At 40.5% G+C, this 11061-nt stretch overlaps 1 long non-coding RNA gene across 1 annotated transcript; it reads right to left on the minus strand.

Annotated features, from left to right (window-relative positions):
* Positions 1 to 9161: 9161 nt before the first annotated feature.
* On the minus strand, positions 9162 to 10107 carry LOC139026688 (uncharacterized). Its single transcript, XR_011478591.1, has 2 exons — positions 10045 to 10107; positions 9162 to 9865 (listed from the first exon to the last, which is right to left on the minus strand). It is a non-coding gene; the product is annotated as an uncharacterized lncRNA (long non-coding RNA).
* Positions 10108 to 11061: the final 954 nt, after the last annotated feature.

The raw sequence follows: 11061 nt of genomic DNA on the forward strand, positions 1-11061 counted from the left end.
CATGGTGGAATGTTATTCATATTGTATCATTATTACCTGGAGTCCTTTCCTGCAGTCAGATTACCTAGTGACCTCATGGTGGAATGTTATTCATAATGTTTATAATTTCAAAATTAATCAACATAATAAAACATTTTTAGGCCAAAAATCCGGTGTTTCTATGCCAAATGGTTTTGTTATAGTTCAGTCAACTGTGATGTATATAAAGTGTCAAATTGATGAAAAACCAATATAGAATACATTTCAACTCCATATCTGACATGGTACAGGTGTCTTCTCGTTTTTAAACCCATAACCATGTGTGTGAGGTGATACCTTTGTCTCAAAGTAGATGTGTTGAAGACTTCCAACAAACACTGTGTGACCCTGATTCAGTCCACTGCATTTCAAGGTTAATCATTAAAAACAATACCGTATGAACTATGGCACCCTATTCCCTATATAGTGCACTACTTGACCAGAGCCAATAGTAATGCACTATAGAGTGCAATTTGAGGAGGCAGACTGAGTTCCTGCCCTCCAGGACACCTACACCACCCYATGTCACAGGAAGGCCWAWAAGATCATSAWGGACAACAACCACCCGAGCCACTGCCTGTTCARCCCGCTATCATCCAGAAGGCGAGGTCAGTACAGGTGCATCAAAGCAGGGACCGAGAGACTGAAAAACAGCTTCTATCTCAAGGCCATCAGACTAAACAGCCATTATTAACATTGAGTGGCTGCTGCCAACATACTGACTCAAACTCTAGCCACTTTAATAATTAATAATTGGATGTAATGAATGTTTCACTAGCCACTTAAACAATGCCACTTTATATAATGTTTACATACCCTACATTACTCATCGCATATATATATATACTGTTGCATCTTGCCTATGCCGCTCGGCCATCGCTCATCCATATATTTATATGTACATATTCTTCATCATTCCCTTACACTTGTGTGTATAAGGTAGTTGTTGTGAATTTGTTAGATTACTTGTTAGATATTACTGCACGGTCGGAAGTAGAAGCACAAGCATTTCACTACACTCTCATTAACATCTGCTAACCATGTGTATGTGACAAATAAAATGTGATTTGATTTGATAAAACATCGCCCCTAATTCTGTGGAAGTACACATCACCTGTACTATCTATCGGAAAACTCCCTGATCTTGTGAGAGTAATACCGTCTATTCCTATGGAAAAACAACTGCCCTATTTCTGTGGGACGGTAAATACCTGTCTATTATGGAAAACTGCCACTGATCTTGGGAGTAACATACCTGTCTATTTGAAAAAGCCTGATCTGTGGAGAAAGTAAATACCTGTCATTTATGGAAAAAACTGCCCACTATCTGTAGGAGAGTAAATACCTGTCTATTTATGGAAAAACTGCCCTTATCTGTGAAGGTAAATTAGACCTGTCTACTTTACTGCGAAAACTGCCTGATCATTTGGAGACACGTAAATTAACCTTCTCAGTTATGGAAAATGCCCTGATCTCACACGCATGGGAACAGGCTACACGTTTATTCCTGTCTACTATTCCATCGGTAAATAAGAACTGCCCGATACCAGTTGGCGTAGATTATAGTACCTCTACCTACCCAGTGATTCCTAATCTGTGATGGGAACAAAGCTGCCTATTACTCTGTGGCGAGAATGCAGTAACAGTAAATTACCTGATCCCTCCTCAACAGCTTATGTAGACACGATGACCGGGCCTGAATCACTAGTCGTGTTCTGCACCGAAAGTCAAGTGAGATACACAATACTGTCTTTTCTTATTATAGGAACAACTTGGCACCAGTATCAGATCTGCTTAGGCAGATGTATCACTATCCTCGTACAATAGATACTATAACTGATAAAATCATTAACACCGTCCCTATCCCCATCGGAGAGCGTACAGGCATTTTCCATAAAATAGACAGATTACCTCTGCCACAGATCAACAGGGTACCCACGCCTGATCTCTTCCTATTATTACAGGAAAAATAGCACAACGTTCTCACATTGTTAACCTCGTCTCATTGAACGACAGGAATCAGGGCTAGTTTAACCAACTACTGACAATAGACATAGGTGTCTATGAAATAATTTAGCCTATCCTGTGGTACTCGGCTAAATACCTATCGTCAATTTATGAAAACTCCACTATCATTTGGAGACAGCTTACAGATGTTCCCACATAAAATTACGACAATATTTATGGAATATAACTGCCTCTTACCCCTCTCTCGCATCTAGCTCAGAGTGCAGGTTATTAACACCTCATTCTATTAAATTATGGGAAAACAAGACTGTACCTCTATAATCACGTCATCGTCCAACGAGTACACGCAGGTACCAGCGTGTCATCACTGTATGCTTAAATCAATACGCACCGCATAATCGTAGGAATAAGTACAGTAATTTACCTCCACAGATACCTGTCTAATTTTACAGGGGGACAAAGATTATTCTCCCACCTGATACATATGATAGACAGAGGTTATTAATATAACCTGCGCTTCCCCTATTTATGCGGAAAAGCCTGACCCGTGCGAGATTTGTCTTGACCCATAAAGAGTTAAAAAATACCTGTCTATTATATGGAAAAACTGCCTTACTGCAGATCATGTCGGAGTGAGGTTAACAACCTGTTCTTATTTTGGAAAACTGCCTGGTACCATCCTTTTGGAGCAGTCCACTAAGATTTACCCATGTACCACAGGCTATTTATCTGAAAACTGCCGGATCCTTCGAGACGGTAAATTACCTGAGCTTGAGTTATCTTATGGAACAAAACTGCCCTTACTTTGGAGAGGTAAAAATACCTCTTTCCTATATAATTGTAAAGGAAAACTATCTCAGACACACTGGCTATCTGTGTTATAGATGTGTATTAAAAAAACTCCCTGTTCTATGTTACTGGAATATTACTATGGCTCTTCTCTCTTTTTATCTTCTTTTGTTACAGGAACCAGGGTAGGACCTAGCGTCTGTATCCTAACTTAATCAGGAAAAACGCCAGCTTGAATTCTAACAGGTTAGGAGATATGATACCATCTACTCAACAGATCCGCGTGCTCAACGTTTTATTTCGGCGATAAAAACTACCACTGATAGAAACTTCATGGAAGGGAGCGGTACTGTAAATACTAAACCCCCTTGTCCTACCATTCAGTAGGTCAAAGAGGCACATCGCGATATCTTGCTGGAGGTATACCTTCTATTTATGACGGGTTATACGTTCACTGTGAGCGGAAAACTGCCCTGACTCTGGATGAGATAAAACTGGTTATAATACCTGTTCTTAAGACATATGTTATGGTAAAACTATCGCCTTCACCAGCTAATCTTCGGAGGATGACAGAATAGCCTGGCTTCTATGTTATGGATATATCCAACAGCGCACTGATCTTTGGAAGAGGTAATATATAATATGACAACTGTGCGTACTTATCGGAAATTCAACTTGCTACCATGCACTTCTGACCTCCACTGCAGTACTCAGGGGCAGTTTTATCCAAATACTACTGAATAACACATTGGTTATAGTTAGCGCCAAAACTTCGCTCCCACACTGTATGCTAGTCAGGGAGAGCAGTGATGTGGTTAATCAACCCTGAGTCTTAATTTAATGAAAAACCTAGCCCTATAGGTCTGTCCTTTTAAACTGAGCAGGCTCTAATACATCCTGTCCACCATGATTTATAGTGCGAAAAACTGCCCTGAGTCTGTCGGAGGCAGTTTTCTGCGTCATAGAATAGACAGGTAATAAATCAACCTGTCTTACATTATGGAAAAACTCCCCTGATCCTGTGGAGGTAAAATACCTGTCTAGTTTATCGGAATCAAGCGCGCGCTGATCTGCTACGAGATATTACTATACCTGTCTCCATTAAGTATATGCGAAAATCAGCGCACAGTTCATTTACCTGGATTCTGTTGTCGATCCAGGTAATACCATGAGTTCCGATTATGAAACACATGGCGCCGCTGCATCAATGTGAACTAAAGATACCTTGGCTTTTACTCAATAGGAACAACTAGCGCGCTACAGATCTTACTGACTGCTCACACAGAGTTCATAGCAGTTTCCATAAGATAGAGTACATGCTCTCGACTTAATCGAAAGATAAACTGCTTCCTGATCTGTGGAGACGGTAAACTTACCTGATCTCTATTTATGACCATACTCCAACACGTATCCCTGACAAGTTTTCCTTCTGTTAGCGAGCAGAGATAACTTAACCTGAACCAAATATGTTATCTGGTTTATACCTCTCCACCTGCTCGCGTGATCTTCGAGTGGGACTACTCCGATTAACAATAGACAATGACCTGAGTTCACCTCTCTCATCTGAGAAAATCATGTCAGTGCTCGTGAATAAGAGTACAATTATCATGCTACGGTATTTATGAGCGTCTACACCAACTCCGCTATCAGGTCGTCGTGAGATGATTTCCGAGTAAAGGATATCTAGCGATTCGTATAATATTGACTTAACACTACTCTCGACCACGATGACAAGGCGACTTGGTGGCAAGTTTGCGTCTAAATATAACCAATATCTAATATTTGTCGAAAACTGCGCCTCGGATCATGTATGAAGTAAATTACCTGCCCCTTACTTTATCGTGACCAAAAACTAGCCCTCATCTGTGAGAGAGAAGATATCAAATGAGCCGTCTCAGATTTTTTTCCTGGAAAACAATAGCCACTAATTATTAGGCGATAGCCGATTATCATACGTACCTTTCCTACATACATCCCGCGTCAGCTGACCTATATGTTTATGTGACACTAAACTGCAACATAGACCAACGGTAGAACACTGAATGTCCGAGTGGAAAGTATTACCTCTCCAAGAATCAGGTAACAGGCAGTTTATTCAATCCAAATTAAACATCGTGATTATTGATCCTCATTGCCACAGATGACGGAGGCCAGTAATTATCCCATAAAAACTTAGCCGACAGTATTTTACCTCTCCCACAGTCAGACGAGCACGGTTTTTGCCACAATTGAATTCGAGAAATTTACCTACGCTTACCAAATCTAAGCCCTGCAGCCAGTATTTATTCCTAATAACAGTAAAACAACTGCGGTCATTACCTCTCCCACACTGAATCTGTAATCGAGGACATAAAAGATTTATCTCTATACATATAAGACAGTCTAATTGATCCTTACTTCTACAACCAGTGGCAAAAAGCCTTTCATCCATAAATAGACACTGTAGTACCCCCACACGACAGGCATGTGCCTATGATCATGTGGAACAAGGTAAAATACCTGTCTATTTATGGAAAACTGCCCTGATCTGTGGAGAGGTAAATACCTGTCTATTATGGAAAACTGCCCTGATCTGTGGGAGGTAAATACCTGTCTATTTATAGAAACTGCCCTATCTGTAGGAGGTAAATACCTGTCTATTTATGGAAAACTGCCCTGATCTGTGGAGAGTAAATACCTGTCTATTTATGGAAAACTGCCCTATCTGTGGAGAGGTAAATACCTGTCTATTTATGGAAAACTGCCCTGATCTGTGGAGAGGTAAATACCTGTCTATTATGGAAAACTGCCCTGATCTGTTGAGAGGTAAATACCTGTCTATTTATGGAAAACTGCCCTGATCTGTGGAGAGGTAAATACCTGTTCTTATGGAAAACTGCCCTGATCTGTGGAGAGGTAAATACCTGTCTATTTATGGAATACTGCCCTATCTGTGGAGAGGTAAATACCTGTCTATTATGGGAAAACTGCCCTGATCTCGTGAGAGGTAAATACCTGTCATTTATGGAAAACTGCCTGATCTGTGGAGAGGATAATACCTGTCTATTTATGGAAAACTGCCCTGATCTGTGAGAGGTAAATACCTGTCTATTTATGGAACTGCCCTGATCTGTGGAGAGGTAAATACCTGTCTATTTATGGAAAACTTGCCCTGATCTGTGGGAGGTAAATACCTGTCTATTTATGGAAAACTGCCCTGATCTGTGAGAGGTAAATACCTGTCTATTTTATGGAAAAACTGCCCTGATCTGTGAGAGGTAAATACACTGTTCTATTTATGGAAAACTGCCCTGATCTGTGGAGAGTAAATACCTGTCTATTTATGGAAAACTGCCCTGATCTGTGGAGAGGTAAATACCTGTCTATTTATTGGAAAACTGCCCTGATGCTGTGAGAGGTAAATACCTGTCTATTTATGGAAAACTGCCCTGATCTGTGGAGAGGTAAATACCTGTCTATTTATGGAAAACTGCCCTGATCTGTGAGAGGTAAATACCTGTCTATTTATGGAAAACTGCCCTGATCTGTGGAGAGGTAAATACCTGTCTATTTATGGAAAACTGCCCTGATCTGTGGAGAGGTAAATACCTGTCTATTTATGGAAAACTGCCCTGATCTGTGGAGAGAGTAAATACCTGTCTATTTATGGAAAACTGCCCTGATCTGTGGAAGATAAATACCTGTCTATTTATGGAAAACTGCCCTGATTTAACCCCTTAATCTTCTCTCAGTTTATTGATGCTGCGTTTCCTGATGACTAGTTTTTCAAATCATATGAGCAACAAATATTTTCTTTATCTGGGACGCTAAACCAGACCAAATAAAGCGTGACTATCTGTATAATGAATATGAACTGGTGGGTTGAGATTATTAATTATAAAAGCCCTTAAACCTCTCTCTAAAAGCTTCACTTATTTCAACAGTTTACTTGAACCCTAAATGGTTCTCCATTGAGATTAATAAGAAAAGCTCATCCATTGTTTAACAATTGCCTTTTTGTCTTTGTGCAGATTGCCATGTCTCATTTTAGATTTAATTGAGAATTATTCTTTTTTCAAAGTATTTTTTCTTTTTAAAACCAGCATTGCAGAGCTGGCTACAATTTTAATTTCACCCCCCCTGAAAAGATAAACAAATATTAAACAAATTTATGGCTAACTCAAATTGCTGGTTGATAAAATACCTGTATTTATGGAAAGATTTTGAAACGGTATTTTGTTCTTAAATGATATGTAAAATGTAATGGTAGGAGTTTACGTCTTCATGGAGTTATCAGAATTGTTTGGGAAGGTCTGTTCCAATCCAAGAGTACAACCAATGTGATTACAGCATTACCCCAAAAATGGAGGAGGCGGGTGGCAGCGGAGGATGTAGGGAAACTGGTCTGTCTGCCCAATATCAAATCAAATCAACATTATTTGTCACGTGCGCCGAAATACCACAGGTGTAGACCTTACAGTGAAATGCTTACTTACAGGCTCTAATCAATAGTGCGAAAAAAAAGGTGTGTGTGTGAGTGTGTGAGTGTAAGTAAAGAAATAAAACAAAACAGTAAAAAGACATTGAAAATAAAATAGCAAGGCTACTATACAGACACCGGTTAGTCAGGGCTTAGAGGTAGTTTGACATGTAGTAAAAATAGAGGATATTGAACTGGTCTGTCTGCCAACATATAAAGGATCTAAACTGGCAGGAAAAATGTGTAATAACAATGTCATACAATAAGGAAAGTACACCAGTTCATTGAGACCAGGATTGGTACAACTGGGCCATACAGCTTGCAAAATAGTTGGGCAAGAGATTTGTGATGTACCGATTCCATAGTACAGGGTGTATGAGTTGATATATAAAACAACGCAAGATTCAAGACTTCGTGCTTTAAGGCTAAAATATTATATAGAATTCTTGCCAACAACAAAATGTAGAATATTTGGGCATAAAATCATCAAACCTCTGCAGATTTTGTTGTGAGGATACAGAATCAATAGACCATTTATTTTGGTATTGCCCTCAGGTAGCCTGCTTCTGGCCTCAGGTTCAGGAATAGCTGAAAATGCATAGCATTGATCTAAAATTGACCCTAGAAATAGTACTGTTAGTAAATCTGGAGAGACCGGGTCAGTCAATTACTAATATACTAATAGTCTTAGTAAAAGTATTTATCTTCAACACGCAATATGTAGATTCTATTCGATTAGATAGATTGAAATTGTACGTTAAACATCACAGCATAGTTGAAAGATATGTGTTGCGTAGAAACAGGAAGTGGGTGGCCAGCAGAGATAGATGGGATGGGCTGAGGGAAGCTGAGGTTGGCCAGCAGAGATAGATGGGATGGGCTGAGGGAAGCTGAGGGTGGCCAGCAGAGATAGATGGGATGGGCTGAGGGAAGCTGAAGGTGGCCAGCAGAGATAAATGGGATGYGCTGAGGGAAGCTGAGGGTGGCCAGCAGAGATAGATGGGATGGGCCGAGGGAAGCTGAGGGTTGGGATGTGGAATTGGAGACAAGTGGGAGTGGAGATGCTGTGTGAGAGAGAGAATGATGGTCAAAGGAAAACAAGTCAAAATAAAACATAATAGAAGTACATTTGAATGACACTAAGTGGCAGTGTTTTTACAACTACTGCTGGTTTGCCTGAGGCTGATGCCGTTCAGGTGTTTGTACACATGCATATACACACACTCTCATTCAAATAAACACATACAAGAACACACACATACATGTAATTGTAACGGTCGTCGTAATCCTCCTCCTCGGACGAGGAGGAGAGGCCAGAAGGATCAGACCAATATGCGGAGTGGTTTGTGTCCATGATTATTTAATGAAAATAGAATGAACACTTAACATACAAAACAATAAACGTGACAAACCGCAAACAGTCCCGTGTGGTAACGAATACAGACACGCGATACAACCACCAACAAAACACACGTGAACCCCGGCTGCCTTAGTATGATTCTCAATCAGGGACAAACGATCTACAGCTGCCTCTGATTGAGAATCATACCAGGCCGAACACAAAAACCCCAACATAGAAAAACACACATAGACAACCCACCCCAACTCACGCCCTGACCAGCTAAATAAATAAAAGAAAAAGGAACAATAGGTCAGGAACGTGACAGTAATAGTGCCAGACATGCACACAAACATATACAGTTGGCATTGCTGTTATGATTTCAGTTGTCCTTGATGTCCTTTGTTTTACATTTATTTTTATATTTTAATTTTTTGAAATTGTTTTTCCTCGGGGGCACTGTGGGAGGGGTCTGTAATGGTTGAGGGACAGCTATTGGGGAATGTGGGAGGGGTCTGGAATGGTTGAGGGAAAGCTATTGGGGAACTGTGGAGGGGTCTGGAATGGTTGAGGGAAAGCTATTGGGAACTGTGGGAGGGGTCTGTAATGGTTGAGGGACAGCTATTGGGGAACTGTGGGAGGGGTCTGGAATGGTTGAGGGAAAGCTATTGGGGAACTGTGGGAGGGGTCTGGAATGGTTGAGGGAAAGCTATTGGGGAACTGTGGGAGGGGTCTGGAATGGTTGAGGGACAGCTATGGGGAACTGTGGGATGGGTCTGGAATGGTTGAGGGACAGCTATTGGGAACTATGGGGGGATCTTGGAGGGTTCGGGTTTCACAAGATTGTGATCATGAAAAAGGAAACGATGACATATATTTTATATCACTATCATGCACACGCACCCTCACACACTAAGGATGTCTCTGTTGTAGAAAGACTGATACATGTTTGATAGTAGTAGTAGACACCCTCACACATAAGGATGGCTCTGTTGCGAAAGACTGATACATGTTTGATAGTAGTAGTAGACACCCTCACACATAAGGATGGCTCTGTTGTATAAAGACTGATACATGTTTGAATAGTAGTAGTAGACACCTCACACATAAGGATGGCTCTGTTGTAGAAAGACTGATACATGTTTGATAGTAGTAGTAGACACCTCACACATAAGGATGGCTCTGTTGTAGAAAGACTGATACATGTTTGATAGTAGTAGTAGACACCCTCACACATAAGGATGGCTCTGTTGTAGAAAGACTGATACATGTTTGATAGTAGTAGTAGACACCTCACCATAAGGATGGCTCTGAAAGACTGATACATGTTTGATAGTAGTAGTAGAACACCCTCACACATAAGGATGGCTCTGTTTGTAGACTGACTACATGTTTGATAGTAGTAGTAGACACCTCACACATAAGGATGGCTCTGAAAGACTGATACATGTTTGATAGTAGTAGTGAGCACCCTCACACATAAGGATGGCTCTGTTGTAGAAAGACTGATACATGTTTGATAGTAGTAGTAGACCCTCCAACATAAGGATGGCTCTGAGAACTGATACATTGTTTGATAGTAGTAGTAGACACCTCACACATAAGGATGGCTCTGTTGTAGAAAGACTGATACATGTTTGAGTAGTAGTAGACACCTCACACATAAGGATGGCTCTGAAAGACTGATACATGTTTGATAGTAGTAGTAGACACCTCACACATAAGGATGGCTCTGTTGTAGAAAGACTGATACTGTTTTGATAGTAGTAGTAGACACCTCCCCACATAAGGATGGCTCTGTTTGTAGAAGAGACTGATACATGTTTGAATAGTAGTAGTAGACACCTCACACATTAGGATGGCTCTGAAAAGACTGATACATGTTTGATAGTAGTAGTAGACACCCTCACACATAAGGATGGCTCTGTTAAAGACTGATACATTGTTTGATAGTAGTAGTAGACACTCATCACATAAAGGATGGCTCTGAAAGACTGATTACATGTTTGATAGTAGTAGTAGACACCCTCACACATAAGGATGGCTCTGTTGTAGACTGATACATGTTTGATAGTAGTAGTAGACCCTCACACATAAGGATGGCTCTGAAAACTGATACATGTTTGATAGTAGTAGTAGACACCCTCACACATAAGGATGGCTCTGTTGTAGACTGATACATGTTTGATAGTAGTAGTAGACACCTCACCACATAAGGATGGCTCGTTGTAGAAAGACTGATAACATGTTTGTGATAGTAGTAGTGACACCCTGACACATAAGGATGGCTCTGTTGTAGAAGACTGATACATGTTTGATAGTAGTAGTAAGACACCTCACACATAAGGATGGCTCTGAAAGACTGATACATGTTTGATAGTAGTAGTAGACACCCTCACACATAAGGATGGCTCTGTTAAAGACTGATACATGTTTGATAGTAGTAGTAGACACCTCACACATAAGGATGGCTTCTGTTGTAGAAAGA

This window comes from Salvelinus sp. IW2-2015, unplaced genomic scaffold, assembly GCF_002910315.2.
Source record: "Salvelinus sp. IW2-2015 unplaced genomic scaffold, ASM291031v2 Un_scaffold5483, whole genome shotgun sequence".
NCBI classification, from domain to species: Eukaryota; Metazoa; Chordata; class Actinopteri; order Salmoniformes; family Salmonidae; genus Salvelinus; species Salvelinus sp. IW2-2015.